The sequence below is a fragment of the Phocoena phocoena genome, chromosome 15 (assembly GCF_963924675.1).
Source record: "Phocoena phocoena chromosome 15, mPhoPho1.1, whole genome shotgun sequence".
Lineage (NCBI taxonomy): Eukaryota > Metazoa > Chordata > Mammalia > Artiodactyla > Phocoenidae > Phocoena > Phocoena phocoena.
Genome location: NC_089233.1, coordinates 72,106,353 through 72,128,841, shown reverse-complemented (window position 1 = coordinate 72,128,841; position 22,489 = coordinate 72,106,353). Strand labels below are relative to the sequence as shown.

Sequence of the window (22,489 nt, the reverse complement as noted above, 5' to 3'; positions counted from 1 at the left end):
AATTTGTCTGCTATGAGGCATGAGTTAGAGATCGACCTTAATTAATTTTTTCCACTTATCTCAAAACCATTTGTGGAATCATCAAACTGAAAGGGCTCCCCGAGCTCATGGAGACAAGCCTCTCATTGATAGCTCGGGAAAGTGAGGTTCAGAAAGGGAGAGGGACTTGCCCAAAGTTCTTGATCCAGGAGTCCGACCTCCTGGTCCAGAGCTCTTCCTCCCACACCTTACTGCACCCCCGGGAGTCCCCAGCAACAGGACAAATCTCTCAGGGGGTGTGCGGTTGGAAGGAGGCATCTAGTGCTGGCGTGCAGCCTGGCGTCCCTGTTTACTAGCTTGGAGACCTTGGACAACTGCCTTCATTTTTCTGGATCCCAGTTTCCTCCTCGGCAACGTGGGGGGTCACAATAACACCTCCTGCTCAGGGGGCCCTTGTGAAGGCAATGGGACAATGTGCTCGGAAAGAGTCTGACAAGATGTGTGGAAAGGAAGAGGCGTGCGATTAATAAGTCATTACTATGGTCCATTCTCACCGGGTGACTTATGAGTAAAACTGTCCTACTGACACTTTCTTTCAGCTTCTTTGTTCTTACTCTGTTTAGTGGTGCATAGAAGGCCAAAACTTACACTTCTTTCTTCTGTGCTTTACGGTGCTGAGTGAACATAAGTTCCACAAAAGTGGCGCCCTGGCTGACATGTGTACTGCTATCCGAAAGGCCTAGCACAGAGTTGAAGCCCAATGAATATTTAATGAATGACTAAATAATAGAAGATGGTCTAGATTCCAGGGGAGAGCACAGGCTGTGCAGCCCTGCATTATAACAGTGGCCAAGAGGTCTGGCTCAATCTCCTTTTCCCCATCTGAATAATAAGGTTGAAATATGATCTCTAAATCTCTTCCAGTCCAGACATTTCATTCATTCATTCATTCGCTCACTGTTTACTGAGCACTTTTTATATGCCAGGCACCATGCCAGGTATGGGGTACACACTGGAGACTAAAAAGACATTTACAATGTGATAACAGAAAAAGGCACTGGAAATCAAAACTACAATGAGGTATCACCTCACACCAGTCAGCATGGCCATCATCAAAAACCCCACAAATAATAAATGCTGGAGAGGGTGTGGAGAAAAGGGAACCCTCCTACACTGTTGCTAGGAATGTAAGTTGGTGCAGCCACTGTGGAAAACAGTATGGAGGTTCCTCTGAAAACTAAAAACAGAACTACCATATGATCCAGCAATCCCACTCCTGGGCATATATCCAGATAAAACTATAATTCAAAAAGATATATGTACCCTTATGTTCATAGCAGCACTATTCACAATAGCCAAGACATGGAAACAACCTAAGTGTCCACTGACAGATGAATGGATAAAGAAGATGTGGTACATGTATACAATGGAATACTACTCAGCCATAAAAAAGAATGAAATAATGCCATTGGCAGCAACATGGATGAACCCAGAGATTATCATACTAAGAGAAGTAAGTCTGACAGAGAAAAATACCATATGATATCACTTATATGTGGAATCTAAAATAATGATACAAATGAACTTATTTACGAAACAGAAATAGACGCACAGGCACAGAAAACAAACTTATGGTTTCCAAAGGGAAAAGGGGCGGAGGAATACATTTGGGATTAATAGGTACACACTACTATACATAAAATAGATAACCAACTAGGACCTACTGTATAGCACAGGGAACTATATTCAGTATCCTGTAAAATACTATAATGGAAAAGAATCTGAAAAAGAACACACACACACACACACACACACATATATATGTATGACTGAATCATTTTGCTGTATACCTGCAATACTGTAATTCAACTATACTTCAATTAAAAAAGAGAGAGAGAGAGAGAGAGAGAGAGAGAGAGAGAGAGAGAGAGAGAGAGAGAGAGAGAGAGAGAGAGAGGCAGTTGAACGGGTAAAGGAATCTATCATCATGGATTGTGGTGAGTGCCGTGGAAGAAGAGAACAGGTTTCTCTCTGTGTGCACGGTTCAGTTAAGGCTGTATGGTCAGGGAAGGCCTCCTTAAGGATGTGACCTAGGGCTGAGATCTACAGAAAAGCTGGATAGAGGGTGATCCAGGCAGAGTCAACAGCCAATGTGGGTCTAAGTGACCTAACACCTCCTATCTCAGTTTGAGCCCTATGCGATGCTCAAGAGTGATGTCCTGTTACTCTTCCTCATCTTCGGGAGGTTTGGGGGCCTTCCCAGGGTGAGGTATTTGACCCTGAATGCCTGGGAGGAAAAAGAAGAGCCCTTATGTTCAGCTTCCCAGACCCTCAGTGGCCCAGGATCAGAGGCTGCGCTCTTGCAGGTGCTTGCCCTGGGCGCTGTCGGGTTTCCCCACGGGACTCGATCTTCTCCCTTCTGTTTTTATTCTCCCCCCAGCTCTGTAAACTGAAGGGGTCCCAACCTCTGCCAAGAGCTACATGGTCTGTTCCAAGCCTACAGCTTAGTCCTCATCGCTCAGGCAGATTCCATGACAGCACCAAATTGTTTTCCAAATATACCAGAAAGGTCATTTCCTGTTTGGTTTTTTTTTTCCTTTTTAAAAAATTAAATATTTGCAGACACCATACAAATCAGAAAGCAGACCATTTTGCAATGGACACAGAGCACAGAGTGGAACTTGGTGCCCTGGGACAGGCCTCCCGAGGGGTGGGCAATATGCTTTCTAAGGCTTCTCTGAGGGAAGGAAGGGCCATGGAAACCTGATGGAAATACCAGGGGCTCCTCAAACTCAGAGGGAAGAGGCTTTTCTCTGTGTTGGGCAGCCAGACCCACAGAGGCACTGAGGCGGGTAAAGAAGTCAGGGCCCCGGACTGAGCACATCCCAGAAGCTGGGAAAGGGCAGGACAGCTGGTCCCGGCTACGTGTGGCCTGCTGGGGACCGGCCCAAGCTCTATCTAGTCCCGTAGGGACACCCCCAGAGCAAAGTCGCCAGAGAGGAACCTGTCTCCTGCCAGGGCAGGACCTGATGCCTGAGAGAGGGGCCCCCCAGTGAGGCTTCCTTTGGAGGCAGTTGGGCAGGGCCTTGGACTCTGCACCCACGGGGCCAGAGACACGCAGCCCTGGGGGCAGGCGGTGTGGAGTCCTGCTTTGGGAGGCCGCCAGGTGGGATGAAAGGGCAGGGTCCCCATGGACGCCCTTCTTCTCAGATCTTCTCAGAGCACTCTCCTCCAGGGCCTGCAGGCCCCACCCCCGCTGCACCTCCTCCAGCCTGTCAGGCCACTTCCTAACCTCCTGCTCGAGGCACCTCCTCTGTCAGGGGCCCTGGTGACCCCTCCCTCACCACCCCCCCCACCGGGCCCAGGCATGCATCCTCTTCTCTATCTGCCCCCCGGGGGGTTCTCACCCTTTGCCTTAATAGTCTGTGTTGATGATTCCCACAGAGCCCCAAGCCTCTCTTAAGAGCTCTAGACGTGCGGCCTAACTGCCTACTCCGCCTTTCCCTTGGGCATCTCCCCAGCGTTTCCAACTTCACACGTCCAGCCACAAGCCCGCTCCCCCCAGCCTCCCTGAGCTCAGGGCCGGCACCCGCTGTACAGGCTGCTCAAGCTGGAAACCCGGGGCCATCACTCACGTCCAATCCGTCACCGGGTCCTGTCGTTTCTACTTGCAGAAGAGAGCCTGAACTTGGCCCCTCTCCCCTCCACGTGCACCACCTGGTCGCCGTCGTTTATCAGCTGCGCCCCTGGTAGTGTCTCCTCACCACCTCCCTGCTCCCCTCTTGCCCTCGACCCAAGTCTGTATTCTCCACAAGGGCCAGGGTGATGTTTGCACATCAGACACTGGGTCATGTGGTTCCCCTGCTTCATTCAACCTTTGATGCTTTTCTACTCCACATCTGGCAAAATCCAAACTCTACACCAGCCCCTGACATCCTGCACTGATCTGGCCCTGCCTCCTTCTGTGACCTTTTGTCTCATTTCCATTTTCTTCTTGGCCCATTTTGGTCTTTAATTCCTCAACCCAGCTCTTCCTGACCTCAGGGCCTTCATGAGACTGTTTATTCTGCCTGGAACATTCTATGTCACTCTGCTCTTTATAGAGCCTCTTAAGTGGATTCCTGGCCCTGCCTTTTCAAATGGCGCTGCTCCGGGACACTGGCACGAGGGCCCTACAGGTCGCGAGGCCTCCAGAGCCCCTGTGCCCACCGCTACTGCATGTTGACTGAGCACCTGGAGTCTTGCGTGGTGCGGTGACACAGCAAGGGCTTGGGGTCGCTCAGCTTCGGTCCCTAGAGCTGGGCACCTCACTAGCCACAGAGTCCTCGTCTATAAAATGGGGGTGTGACAACTGCCTGGAAAGATGGTTTGGGGGAACAATCAGAGCCAGCATTTACAGCGTCCTGACTGCATGCCGCACTAAGCATCTCTTTTTTTTTATGATTTTTTGGCTGCGTTGGGTCTTCGTTGCTGCGCGAGGGCTTTGTCTAGTTGCGGTGAGCGGGGCCTACTCTTCGTTGCGGTATTCGGGCTTCTCATTGCGGTGGCTTCTCTTGCTGCGGAGCATAGGCTCTAGGCTGCGCGGGCTTCAGTAGTTGCAGCATGTGGGGTCAGTAGTTGTGGCTCGTGGGTTTAACTGCTCCACAGCATGTGGGATCTTCCCAGACCAGGGATCGAACCCGTGTCCCGTGCATCGGTGGGTGGATTCTTAACCACTGTGCCACCAGGGAAGTCCCACTGCTAAGCATCTTTCAGGCTTTACCTCATTTAATTTTACAGCACTTCCCTGAGGTAGAAAGCATTAATCATTTCTGTCCTACAGAGGAGGAAGCTGAGGTATAGAGAGGCTAAGTACTTACCCAAGGTCATATTATCCACTGAGTATGGGGCAGGAGTGAGTCTGTACTATTAGGCCAGGAAGTGTAGAAATGAATTACCATCATGCCTAGCAGGCAGAAAGGGTTTGTTAAAAACTGTCCACTCGGGCTTCCCTGGTGGCACAAGGGTTAAGAATCCACCTGCCAATGCAGAGGACACGGGTTCGAGCCCTGGTCCAGGAAGATCCCACATGCCGTGGAGCAACTAAGCCCATGCACCACAACTACTGAGCCTGCGCTCTAGAGCCCGCGAGCCACAACTACTGAAGCCCGCGCGCCTAGAGCCCGTGCTCCGCAACAAGAGAAGCCACCGCAATGAGAAGTCCGTGCACCACAACGAAGAGCAGCCCCCGCTCGCCGCAACTAGAGAAAGCTGGCGCACAGCAACGAAGACCCAACTCAGCCAAAAATAAATAAAATAAATTTATAAAAAAACAAAAAAACAAAACTGTCCACTCCCTTTTCTCCCCTTTTTTCTCCTCTATCCCCAACCTCATAATAAGGCATTTCTGAAGGAAGAACAAGAAAGCAATAAAGTCCTAAGAAAATATTCTACAATGCTGGCTAAAGCATATACCCAGATGCATTTTACCCAAGCTTAAGCAAAATCCTGTTTAGAATTTCCAGCTATTATTTTAAAATCTTAAGAATCTCTTCAGTGATGTTGGGTTGATTCTCTGTCTGTCACCAAATTCTAATTTTTCTTATTTAACTTTGAAAAAACAAGTATTTGGGGGTACGCATTTTAAAACCCTCACCCACTGAGCCGCTGTATCTCCCCCTGTGGCTGGGCAGTGTTAGCACTTCACGTAGGGCTGGGGGCTGGGCATTTGGGACAGTGATACAAACTCTTCAATCCGTGAAAGTCTGTGCTTCTATGGAGGTGTCTGGAAAGAGGCAGAATACTCCAACAGAATTACTGCTTGAGGACCAGGCTTACTGAGTCTACCCAGGTCTTCTGTTGTTTACACATTACCTAAACTTGGTGAGGGCTCAGCTAAAATGCAAGGTTCCCAGAGAAAGGCAGTCCCTGTCATAATGTGGATGGAGGGCTGGAGAAGGGAAAGTGAGATCACTTCCAAGCAGGCTGGCCAAAGGTCCAGGGTCTGGACTGAGCTCCAGCTCTGCCGATGCCAGGCCAGGTGGCTCTGGGCAAGGTCCTTCCCCCTCAGACCTCGGGGGTCTCAAGTGTAGAATGAAGAGGTAAGCTGGGCATCTCTGTGATGTTTTTGAAACACATCTGCAAAGTCTTTGACATTCCTCCTATCAAGAGGTGAAGTGTAATTTGTATCCTCTTGAATGAGCTGGCCATAGCGACTTACTTCTAACAGACTGCAACAGACATGACTTCCAAGATGGAGTTAGAAAAGGTGTCACAGCTTCTACCTGGCTCTCCCTCGGGACACTTGTCTTTGGAGCTGTGAGCTGCATGTAGGATACCTGAGGCTGCCATTCTTTGAGAAAGCCCAAACCAGCCCCGTGAAGTGACCACATGGAAAGGTCCTGAGACGGCATGGAGAGAGATGCAGCAGGCAGCCCCTAGCTGCGCTGGTCCCTAGCTGTTCCAGCACATGCCACTACCTGCAATTGCGTGGGAGATCCAAGCCAGAATTGTCCAACTGGGCTGTCCCCAAATTCCTGACCCACAGCAAAAAGCACGAAAAATAATACATTACTGCTGTTGTTTTAAACCACTAAGTATTGGGGGTGATGTGTTATGCGGCAGTGGGTAAACAGAGTGATCTCTAATGTTACTTCCAGCTCAGGGTCCCTCTACAGTTCCTCTAGAAGTCTATGTGCCCCAAAGCCACTGGGGAGAATGAAAAGAAGCAAGATATTATCTCTGTAATATCAATTCATTCATCCATTCATGCATGAACTTTTACTGATTACTCAGCGTGTACCAGGCTTGGGACTAGATGCTACAGATACAAAAACAGTGAGACAGCAGGGGCCCTTGAGGGACATTCAAGGTCTAGTTAGGGAGGTCGACCCAAACACGCATAATTCTTAACCAAGCATTGGGGGCAGGGGCGCACATATCAGAATTCTGGAATCACTGGGGAACAGCTTCAAACTATACCCCTTGCCTCCTTCAGGAATCCTAATAATGCCAGGCGGGGAACGCGGTATGTGCTTACTAGCCAATATCACTGCGCTTGTCAGCCTCTGTTATTACCGATGGAAGATTGTCATGGCCCACACATGTAATGAGAGCACAAAGAGTTTAGGGACCACTGCTGTATATGAATCTTTTAAAACTTTAAGGATCTTTAAAAAGCTTGGTCATTAAGGGCTGTAACAATAAGACGTACAAGGCAGAGCGGGGCTCAGGAGTCCAGGCACTAACTTTAAGGAAATGACTCCCTCCCCTCCTTCATATTTATTGCTCACTGGGCACCGGGGATTCAGCAACGAATAAAACAGACCCTCTGCCCTCATGAAGCTCGAATTCTATTGGAGCGACCCATACTAACGAACAAGAGGGACACGGGTGCAGGGACCTGAAGCGGGGAGAGCAGGCAGATACCTGGGAAAGTGGGCCAGGCAGAGGGGACAGCAGGCAAGAGGCGGGGCCTGCCTGGTGTCCAGAAAGAGGGCAAGGAAGCCACAGGGCTGGGGTGCAGCAAGTGGGGAGAGATAAGGCTGACGGTGGCCGGGACCTTCCTGGGTCCTGGAGGACAAGAATTGACTCGGAGTTTTGCTCTGATTTGACTTTACCCTTTCTGTGGCATTTCCAAATGAATGCTGTAACGCTCTCCTTCCACGCCAGTTCTCAGAGCCTCCCTCTAGTGCAGGGGGAGTTAGGCCTGGGGGCAGTAAGGGCGTCTCTAGTTGGGGCCCTCCCGTCTTAAACCAAAGGAGAAACAAAGTTCGCCTGCCATTCCTCCTGCCGCCGGACAGGAGCAGAGCCCACAATCCACACAACACAACACAGAAGATTACTAATGAAGTAAGAGCCTCCCTTGGAACCGGGAAGAACAACATGTCTGCGAGCCGGGAACCATCCGACTGGAGCAGAGAGTACAGAGTCTCCTGTGCCTTCGGCCCACGTAACCACAGTCTGCGCTGGATTCTAGCCCCTCGGTTTAGTATTCCAGCCCTCTGCCCCCTACCTCGAGGCGCTGGGTCTTCAAGGGACGGCCAGCCCCCAGGCCGAGTGTCCTCTTCCCTGACCCAGCAGAAAAGATAAGGGCTCCCTGCTTTGCCACCATACAGGTGCTGATACACTTGTCCCATACCTGCCCTCCCAACTGGTTCTAGAAGGATAGGCACCCTGACTCTCTTGTCACTGTATCCCCAGCAAACAGCACAGTTCATGATGCGTGGAAGATGCACAGCAAATATATCCATATGAATGCGTTAATGAACAAACAAAATACGAACTGAAGAACATCTGCACTCTCAAGCCAGTGAGGAAAACCACCATACGAGCGCTGGCTCCTGACCAAACAAACAACGATAAGAATAAAATAAAAACGGCTACCAATTATGGGTGTGTATGCTATGCATCAGATATGGTAAGAAATGCTTTCCATGTCATCCTATTTTCGCTTCCCTGTAGCCCTGCACAATTAGATCCCTTTTAAACACAGCGAAGATGTACCGGAGCCCCCGACTCACACCCAGGCCTGGCTGGCTCCTAGGCCCGAGGCCTCAAAGGCGGAGCCTCTCTTTGGCTCAGGAAAGCAGAGGATGTGGGAGCCGAGGACAAGGCGAGCTTAAAGGGGCGTAAGTGGCAGGAGGGTCTGACTGGGAGGAGAAAGGGAGGTTCTCCTTGGTCTTCATTTATACCTGTCTCCACCTGGTCGCCTGACCTGCTAGGGTTCTGCTCCAGCTCTGAGAATCACAGAATGCTCCTTCACTCCTTCAGTCATTCATTCAACACTTACTAAGTACAGACTCTTCCCAGCACTGGTACTGAAGGTACTTTGGGAGGCACTGCATTATTTAACCCTCATAATGGACAGCCCGTGGCTCAGAGAAGTTGCGGGGATCACCCCAGGTCCTCTAAGCAGTCAGTGACCAAATCAGGCCTTGAACCTGGCTTTCCTCATCCCCGACTCCTCGCACATTCTTCAGGATGGGTGCATTCTGGGGACGGCTCTGTCTCGATGTGGATGATACTGCATCTGTCTCATCCCCATCAGAGAACTGTTCTGTTACCAAACTCCCTGCCCCCCTGGCTTGTCTCAGTGCAAATGGCTCTGCCCACCTGGGCCTAATGAGGCCACGCACCGTACTAGTAAGGAGAAGAAGCTTTCAGAATGACTGCCTGAGCACCCACCATAGTGCCAGGTGCAGAGCGCCTAATAAATGTTTTCAAAAAGGATGAATGAATGAATGAGTCAGGAGAGATACACAGCGGATCTGCTAAAGGGACAAGAGTTCAAGACAGCGTGTGGCTGTGCATCCTCTGAGTGTCTGATGGGATCCTGCCCTGAACTGCAGAGTGACGGGCAACTAGGTGAGTGCCCTTCACTTTTGACAGCTAGAGCCAGGCAGACACAGAAGCAAGCCAGGGATTCCAATGGCAGAAGAAAGATCCTATGCTGAACCACCACTGGTTCTGCCACCAACGGAGAAATGCAGCCCCACGAACCCATCGCTGTTTTACAGCCACTCGCTGAGAAGAGCCCGTTTGACAGGTGACGTTGACAAGTGGAAATTACTCAGAAACAAACTTGTCTCTTGCCTATGTCAACCCTAAATTTGGGCATATCATAGACATGCTTGTAGCTTCTTAGCTAATAAAGCCATTTATAAAATACATTAGAGTCAAATTTCATTTGTCTAATTATTCCTCCGGGAATGACTCACACCAGATCACCAAGATTCCCACGCTGTTACTCCTTTAAGTATCAAAACCTTATGTGGAGACAGAAAGCAGATTAGTGGTTGCCTAGGACTGGGGAGGGTTGGGGGCTTGGGAGGGTGATGAGTTAAGGGTGTGGGGTTTCTTTTGGGGGGAATGAAAATGTTCTAAAACTGATTATGGTGATAGATTCACAACTCTGTGAATATACCGAAGGCCAACGAACTGTAGACTTTAAATGGGTGAATTGTGTGGTAAGTGAATTATATTTCAATAAAGCTTATCTGAATTACAAAGGAGAGAAATTCTTCTCAGGTATTGCACTAACGTATTAGCGTATTACCCACTAACCTTTTCTTAATGATTTAAGATCAGTGCTGTGTGCATAGTTTTTCATATGTGGTATAACATGGCAATGTTCTTAGTATTATTATAAGATACAGGGCGGTTTGCCCTACACTAAACAGCCCCATATTTTTTCTGCTTTATTTTTCTAAAAATGCCCTTTACTTTCACCATAAAGCTTGGTGGTTAAGCTCATGTGCTTGGGTCACGTATTACTTACTGACTTATTGGCTGTGTGGTCTCTGGTGAGTTACAAAAAAAAAAAAAAAAATCTCTCTGTGCCTCAGTTTCTCCATATGTAAAATAACAGTTCCAACCTCCGTGGAAAGTTGTAAGGATCAAATAAGATAAGGTGTACAAAGTATCTGACGCTGTTCTTGGCAGTGGTAAGCCAGACTGAAATTTAGCTATCAACACTATTCCCACTGCCGTCAGTGTAGCTGCCGCAGCAGCCCTTCCGAGCTGAAGACTCGGAAACCAGAAAACCCGCACAGTGTGCTCAGTGAGATGAAACAGGGGCTGGGGGTACAATTCCATGACTGGACTTTGGGACATCCCATCAGATGGCTCCGAGCTTCAGCGATATTAGCTAATTTGTCCCAGTTAAACCCTAAACAGAAAAACCTAGAGGCTTGGTGAGGTCGCCCAAGATAGCCTGGGAGGCTGCTGCCCAACGGTACGCAGTGCCCCACACCACTTGAGGCTCTCTCGAGACCAATGATTCTTCCAATTCAGAGGTCACAGACACACTTGAGAATCTGAGGAAAGCTACAGACGTTTTGCCTAGAAAAGTACATGTGTGTGTATGCATTCAAAACTGTACCCATGTTTACAGGGAAATCTTGAACCCCAGAAGCCTGTTTAAAAACCCAGGCTCTAAACTTCAAGGTTCAGTGGCTGGGACCCAATGCTCCCACAGCAACTGGAATAGAAGGTCCTCTGATCTTGGCCAGATAAACAGTCCTGGGAGCTGACTGCCGCATCCTAGTCACTGCAAATATATGCATCCAGGGGATTCCCAGCAGCACTGAGTCAGAACAGGACACAAACCTGGTGGCTCAGGAAGCTACTGTAGGGCAAGGCCCAGGGCAGTTGCCCTGGGTCTGGGGAGTTCCAGACCCAGGGCAACTGCCTTCCAGATAAGATTCTTGCTCTGCCAACAGAGAAGAGGAATCTTAGGAGAGGTGGTAGAGGCAGGCCAGGCCATGAGAGGGAATTCAAAGGAGCTGGAAACCCCCCAAATTCCCAGGACTACTAGGACTTGGACAGAGTACTAAAGGCTAGAGATTCTGCCCTAATGCAAGATGATGGAGCTGGAAAGGGGTAGGCGAGCTGGGGGCAAGGGAGGTGGGTGGACCACGGGTCAGAAGCTGTTAGAAAATGTTTGGATACCATAAAAATATGAACACTAACCCAAGGTGGCCACACTTCCAGGCAGGCCATTCTATGTTGTATGAACTGCATTTTTCTTACAACTGGAACAGACCTGCACCTTCTCCTCATCAGATCACTGGGCTGTACTTGTTTCTATGCGCTGGGTTTTGCCTGCTTTTGCTCCTGTATCACAGTATTAAAATTCCCCAAATGTGCCCTAGTCTTTATGAAAATACCTTTATAACAAACCATTGGTGGACAGGAAAGTTGGCATCATGACTAGGTTTGCTAATAACTCCTGTGAATGATTCCATCTGCTTAAGTAGATGGCTGAAGAAACCCATTCTCTTTTAAGCCACCAGAAGTAAATTGTCTTTCTTTTGCTATAGAGAAACTATGTAAATGGAATCATGACTGAAATTGCAGAGTGATGTTATATAACTTCTGAAAAGGGCCATCCTGCCTTCTTCATGGGGCCCACATTCCTCTCCAATTTCATTTGGAATCTATTTCTTTTCCCTCTTCAAATGGAAATAAAGGTATTTAGGTAAACATTTGTGATGCTACAGTAGTGGTATGAACAATGTGACTACCCACCTGGTTTAGTTTCTTTTTCCAGCTCGCATCTCTTCAGATTTTCCACTGTTGAGTAATCAATATGGAAATTCTAAGGAACCAGAAGAAAAACAAAAATTAGAGCCAGACATACTCTAGGGTTGTAAACTTAAACAGTCTTTTAGGAATACAAGTTAACAACATCTATTAACATATTAACTGCACACATCCTTTGGATCAGTCAGATATCTAGGAATTTATACTATAAATATGCTCACATAAGTAAAAGAATGTTCAGTAAAACATATTGTGTAAAAGTAAAAAAAAAAAAAATAAGAGAGGAAACAACTTAAATGTCTGTTAATAGGAAAAGAGTTAAATTATGGTGTATCAATATGATGAGAAACTACACAGCCGTTAGAAAGAATGAGGGAGATTTTGTCATACTGACATGGGAAAATGTACATGCGCTGTTGTTAAAAAGTAGTGTAAAACTGTATATATTATTGCTTTTTTTAAAAAAAATGACCATGACTGTTTATGCTTAGAAAAATGTACACCGTTTGTGTATATACAAAATTTTTGAATCTACATAGAAAAAAGCAAACAGCAAACTATGAACAGCAGCTGTCTTTGGGACTCAGAAATAGGAATGAAAGACTTTCACTTTTTACATTAACTATTTCTGTTTTAGTTGAAAACTTTTACAGAGGCATACATAACTTCCATATAATCATTATACATGCTATCTAAAATTCTAAAATATCAAGAGTAGGGGCAGGGCTTTCCTAGTGGTGCAGTGGTCAAGAATCATCCTGCCAGTGCAGGGGACACAGGTTTGAGCCCTGGTCCGGGAAGATCCCACATGCCATGGAGCAACTAAGCCCATGCGCCACAAGTACTGAGCCTGCGCTCTACAGCCCGCGAGCCACAACTACTGAAGCCCGCATGCCTAGAGCCCGTGCTCCGCAACAAGAGAAGCCACCGCAGTGAGAAGCCCGCACACCGCAACAAAGAGTAGCTCCTGCTCACTTGCAACTAGAGAAAGCCAGCGCGCAGCAAGGAAGACCCAACGCAGCCAAAAATAAATAAACTAAAAAAAAAAAAGAGTGGGGGCAAAAGACATTTTCAGACAAAGACTGACTGAGCAAGTTTACCATTGACAAACTCCAAAAACATTCTCCAACAGAAGAGAAATTGAACACAGAAAATAAGTGAGATTTTAGAATCAACAGTGAGCAAAATTAGTTAAGTATATTGGTAAATTTAAAGAAGTACTGATTGAGTGAAACAGAACTAAATGAGGAGGTAAAAACGTATTTGATAATATTGACAATATTACATGTTTGACAATAATAACATTGAAGATGGAAGAGAAATCAGAGTTAAATGTCGTAAGGTTTTTGATTATTCAGGGCAAACACAGAAATACTGTTTAATTTTAGATAATACATCCATGATGCATATAGAAATTCTAAAGGTAAAAGCAACAAAATATAGAAAAAGAATGCATAAGTTGCAAGCCAGTTAGCATGCTCCTGGGTAGAAAAGCCTAATTATCCAAAAATGCCATCCTTCTCAAGTGACTACATAATTCTAATTAAATTCCAATAAGAATTACCAATAGGTTTTTTTGGATGGGTGAATAAAAAAAATTACTTTAGAGTTCATATGGAATAATAAGTACTCAAGAAAATTAGCCAAGAAATAGTAAAGATAATTATAAAAAATAAATAGGGGATCTGTCTTACAAGAAAAGCTTACTATAAAGACATTATAATAAAGAGATATAGTATTAACATAAGAATAGACAAGCTGTGGATTAGAATAGCAAGTTCAGAAACAGATACGATAAAGGAAATTATTTATGACAAAGATGGGTTTCAACACAAAATAGAAAAGATGGCTAATTTAATAAATGGTGCTGGCCATCTAGAAAAAGGCTTGATCACTACCTCTTGCTATGTATAAACATAAATTCCAAAGGGATTAAACATTCAGGATTAAATTAATTAAAACCATAAAAGTATTAGAAAAACATTTAGGAAAATATTTATGTAACTTTGAGGTGGGGAAGTTATTCCTATACAAGGCAAGAAATCCAGACACTATGAAGAAAAATACAGAAACAAATTAATAAACATATAACAGATTAGGAAAAATATTTGTAACACATATGGAATCCTTAATACATAAACACATAAAGAGCTCCTACTACTTGTTGAGAAAAAGGCAAATAATTCATAAGAAAAATGTGCAAAGGAAATTCATAGAAGAGGAAAATTAAATGGTCAATTAACACGAAACAATGTTGAGTTTCACTAGCAGTAAAGAATATACAAAAATAAAACACCATTTTCCCATCAGCTTGGTCAGAAATAAAACAATAGAGATGGAAGGAAGGAGAGATGGAGGAAAGAAGAGAGAATATCTAATACTGGTAAAGACTTAGGGAAATGGAAGTACTCACATATTGCTGGGGAGAATGTAAATTATAAGAACACTTTGTAAAGTAGGACAGTTTTATCTATTAAAATGTCAAGTACGTATACCCTTTAACCCAGCAATACTATTTTTGAAAATATAATCTATAAAAACAAAAGGACCAGTGAAGAAAGATATGTACATATAGATATTTAACGCAACAACAGTTTTCGTAAAAAAATGGTAATAACTCGAGTATCTGCCAAAGGAGAAATGGTTGAATATACCGTGGTACCTCTAGATCTACAGCCCTGAAGTTATTTAAGAGTAAATCAAATTTGTACCTACCCATGATGTATTATTTAGTGGGAAAAATAAACTGCAAAATAATAAAGTACAATTCCACTTGTGACAAAACATAAAAACCACATACATACACAAAGTATCCATTCACGTAGGAGCCCGGAGAAAGGTACGGAAAGATATGCACCAAACTGATTACAATGGTTATCTCAGAAGGACGGAAATGGGGAGCAGGGAGAGGGGAGAGATCACAAACTTTTTCTTTATACATCTTCAAATTGTCTAGCTACAACAAGCATATGCATCACTTTAGGAAACACTAATGAAGAAAACAAAAACAACAACAAACTAATGAGAGCAGAGAAAGCATGCTGGTAAACTGTGTCACACACTACCCATTTATCTACATGGGACAGTTAACGGCGCTTACTGTCACTTTCTCTTTTGGTCAAATAGAACAGGTCTTCCAACCTATCATTTTAATAGCTGGAAGACACATTTTTTTAAAAAGCTTCATGAAAGGGAAAAAAGAGTGCACTTTATTTCCTAAGCATTTATGTCACTTTTTAAGGGAATTTTTTTTTTTTTTTTTTTACTTAAATAAAAATGCTCCCCTTTAAAAATCCAAAAGCAAGCCTAAAGCTTTGGCTTGAAACTGCCCTGCTTAGGTGGTGTGTGGGCCGCTTCTACACTGTTGACTGTTTTTCGTGGCTCTGTGCCCGTAATTGCCTTTCTCCCCAAACCCAATTAAATATACACCCGGGCATCTATGTTTGCCGGGAACCAAAGTCCAGTAAACCGCAGCATCTCTGCTCACAAGGCTCTCTTGGCCTCCAAGCAGATGCTCTGGCTTCTATATCAAATGGGTCCTGGAATCCAGAGAAGTGAAATGGATTGTTTTGTAACCCATTCTGTTGGAAGGAGAAAGGAAGGAAATGGTTTATCTCAGTGGATGAAATGAAAGAGAAAAGAGGAACAGCATTCACAACAAGCTCTTGAAGGAGAGCCACCTATGCTGAATCTGCCATTTCGGGGTTGCCTGGAAGGTACGCTCTGCCCTTTCCTGGTGGCATGCTTCACTTTCAACTCTTATTTCACTGATAAGAAATCTTTCACTGAAATAATAATGATAGCTCATATGTCTACAGCACTTCATATTTTACAAAGCAGTTTAAGATACTTATTCGATCTTCACCATGACCCTGGGATCAGATCAGCATCATTCCCATTGACAGATGAAAATGAGGCCCAGAGAAGTTAAGGATCCTTTAAGGTCACACAGCAAGTTGGTAACAGAGCAGCAGTACAAACTCAGGTCTCCAAACCCAAGTCCAGCGGGGAGCTCACATTTGAAATCAGAAAGGGGAACTATAGGCAAGCCAATGAATAGACATTGGCCCTTGGGGGTAACAGATTTTTCCTGCCCCTTATGAAAAAATTACAGACTAGGAGGACTATTCTATGCCAACTCAGAGAGAAATTTTGCTCATATACTGGTATACAGCTGCTGAATACGGGAAGGAAAATCCCCTGCATCACCAGGCCCCTCCATCATTTTCCTAACCTTCCCGTGATCCTAAACTTAACCCTCTTCTCTCTTCCTTTCCCCTCTAGGCTTTAGCCACACTGCCTCCTTTCACTTTCCCCAACATTCCACAGGCTTTCCCGCCTTGCGCCTTTCACCTGTGTACCTCTCCCTACCTGGAGTATTCTTTCCCACCCCCAGCACCCCCTGCCCCAACTCCTAGGCATGATTGACTCCTTATCTTGGTTTAAACACCACCTCTTCAGGCAAACATGCCCCAACTACACTCTCCTCCGCATCCATCACTCATGCTGTTTATTTCATAACACCACCATCAGTCCATGTAAGCTTCATGTGAGGAAGGACCATGCCTGTTCTATGTAGCACTGTCCACCTACCACCTTACCCAGTGCCTAGCAGATAAGAGGTGCTCAATAAACACGGGCCGAATACATGCAAGATTTACTGAAGTGAACCGAAGTCCCAGCTTAATAGCTACTCTCTCAGGCCTTCCACAGCACTGTCCCTCTCTTGGGGCACATAATCACACGTGTTAAGAGTCACTGAGTCCTTTTTTCCTATCAGGCTGTGAGCTACTTATAAGTCTTACTTACCTTGGTATTGCCCATAGCACCTCGCGTAATACCGAAAACACAAAGGGCTCTTTACAATGGGTGAATTCACACATACGTACAGGAAAGTACAAAGGAAAGCCAGGGCCCCTAATCAAGCGCAGATAGTGGTTTCTTCCCCCGTGGGGACCGCAACACAGAACACGAGCACCTCTGAGATACGCAAACAGGGACTCTGCCTGGGGAGAAATTAAAACGAGCTAAACTCCAGATGCAGCCAGTGTGCGGGTGAGGGGATGCGGGCATAAGCATGGACTGCTGATGGGAGCTTATATAGGCTGACACTTTCCAGTGGCAAACCGGGAACGTGTATCAGAGATCTAAAAACGGTCATGCCCTTTGACCTTGCCACGCCTTATTTGAAAATCAGAGAAGTGAAATCACTGGGTGATGATTTAAGTATGTTTTTCTGTACTGCCTCGCTTTTCCTTCCATGAACATGTTCCAATTTTGTAAACTGAAAAAAAAAAAAGCCACAATATAAATGTTATGAAAACAAACCAACAGAAAACGTAGTGGTGATTTTAGACGACAGAATCACGCATCCCCAGAGTTCCTTACTGAACACGGGACAGCAGGTTCCGGGTCCTCTGAGGTGGGGCTGCTGCATTTTGTGACGAACTCCCTTCTTTCCTCTGAAGCCGAGGGGGACAGGAAGGTGCTGGGGGTGAATGCTTCGGCAGGAGCGGCTCTCATTTCCCCCTAACGCGAGTGCTGGCAAAGCTCTGGGCGTCAGGAAGTGGAGGGGAGCGTGGGGGTAATCAACCCAGCTCAAGACCACGACCTCCGTCCACCTGCTGCCGACCCACTCACCCGCCTGTCCTCGCGATGCCCTGAGAACTGCGCCAGGCCAGAGGCTGTCTCTTAATCAGCCTGTTCCTCTAGCCTCGTCTCCGGTACCCATCAGCCCTCAGCAGGTTTACTGAACGTCAGAGACCACAGCCATAAAGTACTAAACATAATTACTGACCTAGCTCCCTGGGACATAATAAGAACGCATTAGCAACCAAATACTTCATTTCTTTAGTGCCTTGAAGGTCCATTATTCAGTTCGGAAAAGCCAAGCTGAAGACCAGCAATTTCTTGGAAGATGAGAGACTTCTTTTCAAGTTAGGAAATGCTGGCCTACTCCGGTCAGAGCGGATGTGTCTTCATCTGTGATTCGGAATGGCTCAGCACGGCAGCTGACTGCAACTTCCAAAGAAACCACTCTTTGAAGGGGCAGTTTTCAAAGTTTTCATGAGGCATTTCTGAAAGATTTCCAGGAGGTAGTGAGCTCAGCCTTGGGTCGTGATTAATGACTTGTTTTCAAGAACCTTAGATTTTCCACGTCTGTCTCCACTTAGGAATCACTTCTGGCCCCTCGTGAAAGCACTCAGCAGAGTGAACTGGGTGAGCTCAGCCGCTTGTCACAATCAGAAAGTAACACCTGTCACCAGCTTTTTCCTTCAGCGGCTGGGCCAGGGACCTTGGGTCCCAAGAGAACAGCGCCCACTTCAGCTTTTGGCCTCATCACTTAAGTGGGTGACAGGAAACACTGCTGGGGTTTGGATTAAAGAGCCAGCATGGCAGCTCCAGGGCCCAGTAGGGGATGGGGGGTCGAAACTGAGGAGTTCAGAGAGAACTTCAGGCTCCTCACGCAAATGCCATCCTGCGACTGAGGGGGCAGGTGCCTGTGACGTCAGCTAACTTTCTCTTTCTGGAAACCATAACGCATCTAATCCTGAGCATGTATTTTTGGACCAACCAAGTGCATTACGAGCTTTATCCTGCTTTGTCCTCAGGGCACCTGTCTGAGGTAGGTATAATTGTGACCTCCCACTTTTCAGAAGAGGAGCACGCTCTGTGAGGGGGGTCATCTGTCTGAGATGGCTCAACTTCTCCTCGAACCCTAGGCTGTCTAGAGTGACAGGGACTGGGGACACCAACCAGCCCGGGGGCCACAAATGCAAGTGCCCACAGGGGCCAAAGACCAGGTAGGAAACTAGAGAGCGCGACAGACTGGATAAGCATTCGAATTTAAACATAAATAAAAACCCAAACCAGGTACCTTCCTTCCAGAATATCACCTCCTCACCAACACCTTAGGAAGAGGGACGACTTTTTAAGTCAGCCAAAGTTTTGAGATTCTGGGGCTCAAGATCCTGGGTGAGGCCGTGACGGAGGCCCGGGCCCTCCTGCTGCCCACGCCCGGGGGTGCTGCCCTGGCAGCAACAGTCCACTTTCAAAGGGCTTAGCTGCTGGGGAAGTTATGCTTCAGCTCTCAGATATGCTAAGGGGCTTCACGAACCCTCCAGTTAACCGCGATCTTAATCCAAACAAATTGTTTTAAATACTGCATCTTCCTGAGGGCTAGGGTCTCTGATGGCCTTAAAGTGAAAAAAAATCCCTTCAGTTGCCAAGATCTGGACACTTGGAAACTCAGAGGCCAAGATTTGACAACTTCTTTTGCTCTTCTTTGTACTTTGGCTCTGGTACCCTTTCCCTGAAGCAGTGCAGGCTGTGTCTCGGTGAGATGGAGGAGGGAGGGAGGCAAAAAAGGAGATTTCCCCTCCTTTTCTGCCTCTCTTTTGCCAAGTTAGGGAGAAGGACAGTGGGCTTTAAGTTAAAATTGATGTGTCTTCTCTGTACCTATGCGCCAAGTTCTCTACCAGGCAAGGAGGTACAGTGACAGAGGAGACGGTGCATGTGGTCTAGTGGAAGCAGTGAACTGATGTCACGCCAATAACCATGTAAGCACAGCGCAGGTATGACACTCCCTGGTGGTCTAGTGGTTAGGATTCGGTGCTCTCACAGCTCAGGTGAACACTAGGAAGGAGTTCGCAATAATACGGGAACGTATAGTGGAGATTTACCCTGTTGGTGGAGTTAGGGAATGATGATACTGACCACCTGGTGTTATGTGAAAGGATGAGGGTAACACGGGGCCTGGCCCTTAGCAGGTGCTCAGCACGGTTCATTCTTTTTTCTCCTCCCTCCCCGGTGTGCGTGCACACCACATTGAGATTTTCTCCTTCAGAAACACAAAACCTGACAACACTTTCAACTCAGAAGTAACTTAATATTGCCTGTTTTATGACCTCTTTTAATTCTCCTAGAGGCACCAGTATTCACCCATTCCAGGATCCTGAAAACTAAGGGCATTTTGCTCCTCAAGCCCTAAGGGGTCTCCTCAAAGGGGAAGGAGATTTCAGTGGTTCACTTCAAACTGAACTTGGGAACAGAGCTGACCCTTGAACAACACAGGGGTGAGGGGCACCAATCCACCGTGCAGTCGAAAATCCGAGTATAACCTTTAAGGTCGGCCACCTAGATTGTGGGTCCGCATCCATGGATTTATCCATGGATTTAACCAACCGCAGATCATGTAGTTCCGTAGCACATATTTACTGGAAAACATCCACAGAACAGTAGACCCTCGCAGGTTAAAGCCATGTTGTTCAAGGGTCAACTGTAAAGCGATCATCTAGTTTCAACCCTCATTTAGGTACAAATGAGGAAACTGAGGCCCGGACAGTGAAACACTTGCCTAAGCTTCCACGGTTTCCTTGGGTGGCCCTTCTATTATGTGGTGGCTCTTGTTTTTTTAAAGCTGAAGGCTCTCTTCTTTAACTGTGATTTTTTTCAACTATTTTTACCTGCTAGGAGGCTAGATGGAGCACACACAGCACCTGCAAGCCTTGTATCTCAAGCCACCTGAGAACCCTCAGCCCAGCACCCACTGGTACCGCCCCCTCCCTTCCTCTCTGCACAGAGTGGCTCCCTCGGTTTAAAATCCTGAACACAGAAGCCAACAAATAAAACGCCCAAAGACTTACACGTTCTGTTTATTTTCTAGGAATAAACAGTACATTTTTTAAAGGAAGCAATAAAAAGATCACAAAGCCACAGTTAAAGATCTCGATCTTGGAGTTTCCTATGCAGTCACTGAGGCATCAGGGCACAAGTGCTGAGGTAACTTCATGAAATCTAATTGTATCTGTATCTTAAATTTAAAATGCCGATGTTACATTGAAGAGGGGAAGATTATAGGGAATTTTCATTTGCAGAGATATTTCTCTCTACAATGTTTAAGATTTTTTTGTACCACCATGGTAATCAGAAAAAGAAATTAATAAAGATTTTCCAAACACCAATTTCTAAGGGAGGATTTATTTCCTCACCTATATTTGGGGCAAGGAGCTGCTTTCGAAGTTCTAGGTACTCTGTCAAAGTTCTTTGGGTAACAAAGTGAAACAGCATTTGACTGGAGCCCATCTGCGAGCCTTGAGGCTCAGACTCTAGCCCTAGGCAGTTTCAGACAAAGCCATTAATTTCAAAGCAATAAATCATAATATAAAAAATAGACACTTTGTGACCAACAGGCTTAGAAAGCAAGCTCTCCAGAGAGCCCTACCTCCAAGTCTGCTTCTCCCTGGGGGTGGCGACAGAGAAGGAAGTTCTACTTACGAGAGCAGAGAGTTCCTTCAAAGTCCAGTGGTCCTCAGTCAGAAGGGAAGGTCGAATTTAAGAAGCCAGCATTCAGAACGCCTCCCTTCCCAGGGTAAGCAAGATTAGCAGAGCGGGCCAGGGGTGCAGGCAGGATCTCTCGTGCCCTCTCTCTCTCTCCCTCTCCGCGTCTCCTAAATGAAATGCACTTCAAGGTTTTAGTGGGTGTTTCCCACGTCTCGGGCCAAGTAAGTCCCCATTTGTTGTAACCCAATGCTCAGCCTGATGATGTCAACCACTCAGCTCCCTTGCTCAGTTTCCACCTCTCCGTCCACAGGAGAGATCCATTTCCTTTGGACAATGAGCTGCGGGGGCTGTAACTGCATCCCGGGCCGGCACATTTGCCTAACATCCTTCCTTCCATTTTCAACACTGCAGCCTTAGTGACAAAAGGCTTCCTATCCACTCCCTGGGCCAGGTCTCCCAGCATAAATCCCTTTGCCTCTCAGTCACTGCTAACCGTGAGCTTACCTAGTTTGCCGTGCTGTGGTCTAATTCACTTCTTTGGTGTATGAGCCACCAGTTAGGGTTGGAAGCTGCACCCCAACTCCATCCCTCCCCCCATCTCCTTCTTCTTTCTCAATTTTCCAAGTTGTCGAATTTCTCCCTAAAGTTTCCTAGGTGCATGCTGGGCAGAGTGCATGAGTCTGTCCTTCACTGGGGGAGATGCCACGTGCCCACTCCAAAGGCTCAGAGAGAGCACTAGTCTGTTGCCTGGGGAACTGGGTTCCGGTCCTGGTCACACTCTTAACTGAATGAATGACCTCAAGCAAGTCATCTCTCTCTCTGGACCTCAGCTTCCCCATCAATGAAATGAGGGCTTTGGTGTCTTCTACTTCTAAAATGCAGTGACGGAGAAGCTTATCAACAAATGCAACGTAAGGAAGTTTACTATAAGGTGGCCACTTCTAAAATTCAGTGACAGACGAGCTCGTCAACGAATGCAACATAAGGAAGTTTACTACAAGCTGGCTGACCACGCGCTTGAGGGAGGGAGGAACCCTGGAGGGGTCCAAGGCCTCTGCTCAAGATGCCTGGCTCCGCTCAGCCTCCTTCAACCCCCTTTCTGGTAGAGCTGAACTGTTTCTCTGGGAGAAAACCCCCAAGAATTCACTGAACAAGTCCTGGGGACATGGAAAGAGGCAGCATAAACTACTAGGTAAGATAAAGC

General features: G+C 46.4%; 1 protein-coding gene across 1 annotated transcript in view; it reads right to left on the bottom strand.

Moving 5' to 3' along the window:
• The window catches only part of PKIG (cAMP-dependent protein kinase inhibitor gamma), a 37,269-nt gene extending 15,548 nt beyond the window's left edge, over positions 1–21,721 (bottom strand). The window contains exons 1-2 of the mRNA XM_065892749.1: positions 21,280–21,721; positions 11,989–12,058 (exon numbers count right to left, since the gene is read on the bottom strand). The gene's annotated coding sequence lies outside the window, so the exon portion shown is untranslated. The remainder of the gene's footprint in view (positions 1–11,988; positions 12,059–21,279) is intronic.
• Between the last annotated feature and the right edge of the window lie 768 nt (positions 21,722–22,489).